This window comes from Atheta coriaria, unplaced genomic scaffold (genome assembly GCF_025399875.1).
Source record: "Atheta coriaria isolate IRGN ID8LTWV9N9 unplaced genomic scaffold, Caltech_Dcor_3.1 hic_scaffold_67_pilon, whole genome shotgun sequence".
Classification (NCBI taxonomy): Eukaryota; Metazoa; Arthropoda; class Insecta; order Coleoptera; family Staphylinidae; genus Dalotia; species Dalotia coriaria.
This window is the reverse complement of record NW_027045509.1, coordinates 4,430-10,082: the sequence shown is the minus strand read 5'-3', so window position 1 is coordinate 10,082 and position 5,653 is coordinate 4,430. Positions and strand designations below refer to the sequence as shown.

At 35.8% G+C, this 5,653-nt stretch overlaps 1 non-coding gene across 1 annotated transcript; it reads right to left on the bottom strand.

Moving 5' to 3' along the window:
• Positions 1–4,791: 4,791 nt before the first annotated feature.
• On the bottom strand, positions 4,792–4,865 carry TRNAI-AAU (transfer RNA isoleucine (anticodon AAU)). Its single transcript has one exon. It is a non-coding gene; the product is annotated as a tRNA-Ile (tRNA).
• Between the last annotated feature and the right edge of the window lie 788 nt (positions 4,866–5,653).

Below are 5,653 nucleotides of genomic sequence, written 5' to 3'. Positions count from 1 at the left end.
ACTATAATTCTTAAACATATTTCAACAGGTGAGCAGATTGCAGACATGCTGACCAAGCCACTACCCAAGATCAAATTCCTGGAGTTAAGAGCGAAAATGGGATTGGAAGATTGATTAATAAATGATAAATAATATGTAGATGAAATATTATATTTTTATTATTTTCTAAAATATTAAATGTATGTAATATGTATGAAATATTATAATTGTTATTACTCATGATCTGATAAGGTTTTTCTGGGTTTCCCTTATCGTTAAGACAAATGTCGGATCATTATGTATACGATTAGTAACAATCGTCCCAGACAAAGAGTTAACGGAGGTATGTCAATTAATATTGAATGTATTGTATTTGAAACTGTAATTATGTAAGAGATTGATTTTTAAGGGGGCCTGTTGAAGTTTGAGTTCGTCGACAAAATTCATTCTCTCACGTATTAAGTTTTCTGTTTGTGGGTACCATGTAAAAGGTTTATTCTCTTCTTTCGAGGAAGTAGAGAAAAAGTACTCAAGCTGAGAGTCATAAATCTAGGTATAACTAAGGGCATTGTAGACCGCTTTAAATCAAATATGACAAGATGTTTAGTCTACAACCAGAGTAACTTTGACATACAGAGATGTATGGAGCCAGTTCGTTTCGAGCCTTCAAATCGAATAGACATACTTCCGAAAACTCTTACCTACCACTAACGATAACACACATTAACACAACACAAACACTTGACACACAAAACACCCCTAGAACACAAATCTAATCAGTTTCTGATGATGCCCACAAGGCGAAACATGTAAAACTCGCATACAAAATTGTAAAATCCTAGAAAAACACAAAATTATTTTAATAAATACATTTTATAATACGATTCTCTCTAATGATTTAAGTACAATACTAAACAAACCAGGCAAACAAATTCTTGTCGGCGACTTAAATTCAAAACATAAACTATGGAATTGCTTCTCGGACGACACAAACGGTAATATAGTAATGAATTTTTTGAGTACCAACAATGCATGCATTTTATATCCAAATGAACCAACACACTACCCAAGCAATGGCAATAATCCATCAACTCTGGACGTCGCACTAATAAAAAATATTGCGGGAAAAGCCACGGTTGTAAACGAACTTAGTTCAGACCATCTGCCTGTTCTATTTGAATTTAACCATCACTTTGCGCAGGAAAGCGATGTTAGTTATAAATGGGATTATCACAACGCCGACTGTGATCTATTTCGGAGAAAAATTGTTGAAAATTCGGAAATACCCAAGAACATCAATACCCCAGCCGACCTAGATACAACAGTACAATCCTTAACCGACATTATCGCGGCAATGAATGCATGCATTAAACAAAAGCGATTTTGCAAACGTCCCCATTGTGAGTTTCTGGTGCAAACGCTCATAAAAATAAATCGCAGAAATGCAATTCGGCGGAGGTACCAACGCACTCGCAACTCAAATTTTCTGCGTAAATACTTAAATATGTCTATCGAAATTAAAAACGATATCCGTGAACGTAAATATTGGAAAATATTGGCATCCATGAAACACACTAATAATATAGTATCACCCTTAAAAACCTCATGACGAATACGCTGACGAGCAACATCGACCAATGTATTAGCTAATAAATTTGCATCAATATGCACTAGCTTTGACTATCAAATGACTATCAGGTGGGAAAAAAATTGCTGAAGAAAGTAGATAATTTTATTGCTTCCAAGGGTCAACCGAGATTCCTAACCACTTTTTGTAAAACCACGCGAACTAAAGAAAATTATTAGGCTGCCAGCGACAAAAGCACCGAGTCCAGATGGCATACAAAATATAATTATTAAAAATCTCCCGAAAACCACAGTTCATATCACTACAATAATCAATGCTACTCTCCAGATTAAGGGGCATTTCCACACTGTGGAAGGAAACTAGCAGAGAGTAATTCCATTTCTAAAACCAAAAAAGATCCTGGCAGCTATCGGCCGATAAGTTTACTTAACACATTAGGAAAACTTACCGAGCATACGAATTTTATTAAAATTGGATAAAGAAATATCAATCACCAAACTAATACAGCCAGAGCAATTTGGTTTTGAAAAGGACACTCTACCACACACCAGCTAGCAAGAGTTCTCGCGACGTGCTGAAACTTTGCGTAGAACAAAAAATGAAATTGTTCACATGGCCCTTTTAGATATCGAAAAAGCGTTTGACACTGTATGGATCAAGGGTTGATTTTTAAAATGATAAAATGAAACTGCCAAGCGAAGGTTAATCTTCCTTTTACACAGTTATCACAGACCGAAATATATGCAAAGTACAAAGATAAAGTCAGCAACGAAGATCATTAATGCAGGTGTCCCCAAGGATCTATCCTTGGGCCAATACTATTCTGCCTATACATTAACGATCTGCCAAAAACTAACAACACCAAATTTGCATTATTTGCGGATGATATAATAATCTATAGTGCATCAAATGATGAAAAAATTGGGCCTATGAAATTGCAAAATCATCTAAGAGCCGTTGAGAAATTTTACAAGAAGTGGAAAAAAAATGTCAATGCTAATAAATCCAAACTTTTGACAGCAACAAAAAGAAGAAAACTACAACATAAAAATAAAACAGTTGTGCTAAACAAACAAACAGTACCAGAAAAATCAGAAGTAAAATATTTAGGAGTAACAATAGACCGCAAGCTTACTTTCAAAAAACATGTTGACAGCATCCTCATAAAAGCAAATGCAGCCTTAATGCAATTGTACTCTCTAATGCACAGAAATAGTGTATTGAGTATAAAAAAACAAATTTCTGCTATACAAAACCACCCTAAGACCGCTCTTAGAGTACGCTGCCCCAGCGTGGGCATTGCCGATAGCCAGAACGTACCGCAAAAGACTACAGCAATTTGAAAACAAATGCTTAAGACTCGCAACAAATGCGAACCGATACACCAAAAATGCAACAATTCGGCGGCAAAGTAACACTCTGCCTCTATTGGAACGAATCTACGAAAACGGCAATAAATTTTACCATCGACCGACCCAACATTCCAACACCCTAATCCGAAACATAACCAGGCATCGAACTCCTAGCAAGTTCAAGTTGTCATATGAACAATTACCAATCTTCTCAAACCCATGGTAAATTTAAAACCCCACTGGAACCAAATAGGTTTTTCCCAGCTCATTTTCCTATTCTAACGATGAAAATGTAATCAAGTGCCTGAGAAGATAGTATGTACAAATTTGTAATACATTAAGACTGGATCCATATAATAAAAATAATGAATATCAGTTTATGTAAACGATATTAGGAAATCCGGCGAACTACGTTTCGCCACAGTAACATTTCGTTTGGTGATCAAAAGATGATGAAAGAGTTTTTTTTTTTGCTTTTTATTTGAAAACGAAAAATTTTATTATATTTGACAAAAGTAATGAATGCACTTCCATTTCAAAAATGAAACGTTATTTAGTTGAACTTCTTTAAGTAAATTCAGTAGGTAAATGAATGTGAATCCAAAAAAAAAATACTGAATCGAAGCGATTTACGTGTTCGCAAATTATCCGTTTCATTGAAGTGCTCTTTGGTTAACCACATTTTTTGTTTTTTGGTCTGACTGATTTACTACATCATCGGGATTTGTTATGGAATCAACGGATTTGTATGTCACCAAATCGCTAGCAATTTTTGATTGAATTGTGAAATTCAGTGCGTGGACATCATTATTCTTTGCGGCAAAAATTGCTCGTTGGTTTAACCATAATTCTGATAATTTTCACTAATGTTTGAGAAAATATTTTCAATAAAAAATAATTGAGAGTTTAAAAATCGGCAAAAGCCGTTGGTAAGAGTAATTAATCCAGATGTCGCATCAACTGGTAATTTTCTATTTCCAACAGTTATTTTGTTGGTTTGCGATAAGGTTCTTACGTTATTCTATAAAGGTGATGCCTTCAGGCAAGCCTTCAATTCATCTACAGGCATTCCACGGAGAATTACTGGCAATGTCTGCCTGAATTCGCCCGCCAACAAACAATGATCTTGCATTGCATCAACAATTTTCCCATTGCACTGGATCGGGCAATATTGCATGTTGGAGTATCAATTGTGTTTAAATTGAGTGGCAACTTAAGCGCAGAATCTGCATCTGGAAAAGTCGCCGCAATTCCGGATGATGCTAACGCCAAAGCTATGTCACACCTTGATCGAGTAGTGATCAAAATCAATGAAATGACAAATGTTTTCCATGTTCCTCCAGGTGCGTCCAGGAAGAATAGACTACCATTCTTTTTGTCCACCGCTTGCATTTATGTTTCGTATACTGGTTTTTGCTGTTCTTTCAGCGATGGCACATCGTTTCGAACGAATTCCTGCAATGTATCAACATTGTATTGCACCTCTCGATTTAATTTTTGGCTGAATGCATCGTGCATCGATCGATTTGGCGCAATCATTCCTACTTCTTTTCTGTGAAAATTTTTCCACAATTTTCTTTGCTATAAACCTCTCTGAGCCCTAGATCTTTCCAACGAATGCAAAACCGTGGAAATCGGTTGGTGCGTTCCGGAGTTATAGCGTCAGGAAGGAAAACCCGACTTATTTTTATATAGTAGATATTGCAATATGTATATATATATTTTTTATGTATTTGATTTGTTAGGTAAATAAAGAGTTTGTTAATCTTAAAAAAAGGCACCAGTCTCCTCGGAGGCGTGCGTTCGAATCCCACCGCTGCCACAATGTTTTTAATCGTGAAATTTAAGGTTATAAAAATATCGCAAATAGTGTGGCCCATGAGGGGATCGAACCCGCGACCTTCGCGTTATTAGCACGACGCTCTAACCAACTGAGGTAATGGGCCGTTGGTTTTACCAGTTTGGAGGAGACAATCGTGGCTAATGTTAAATATAGACTTGATAAACAAGTAAGTGATAAGTAGCAATAATATTTTACTATTCAAATATATGTTTTATTTAATTATTTTAAAACAAAATGGAATATAGTTCATTTTTTGAGTTTATTTGAGTTGCCAAATCTTTTTGAAAGAAACTTTTGTATCTATTTTGCGAATAACTTATTTTTGCAACAGTAAAAACATATTTGTGATTCCTTACTTTTGTCACATGTCGTATTGTTTAATTTTCATCACTTTTTTTCTCCGGGAAACAAATCGAATGTTCACATGTCAAGTTACAACCACATTAATAGTAAATCTGCCCTCGATAACCACAAAAGTTATATTTTCCTGCAATATTATAAACTTGGGTAATTAGTTCAAAATCATTTATAAATAATAAAATTTTACGTACCAGTAATATATACCCAAGTGTCACAACATGCGCACACACCTAAACGTTTGATTTGTCCTCCATTACGAGTACAAGTTGCGGGCTAAGCACATTTTTCAGACTTGCTTGGCACATTTCTCAGACTTGCGGAATGCGCAGGCGCACGTTCAAATCTCGGAGCATGATCGTGCTTCTCCGCGCGCACACTACTAAACGAAACTATAAGTGTAGAAATGGAATACAGGGTAAGTCCGATGATTACTAATAAGAAAATTTGAAAAAAATTTAGCGTCTCAAACAGGCAGGGCGCTTAGCACTAGCCGCGCTCAAAGCAGGCTCACCTAAAAGCGAGCCGTGTCAT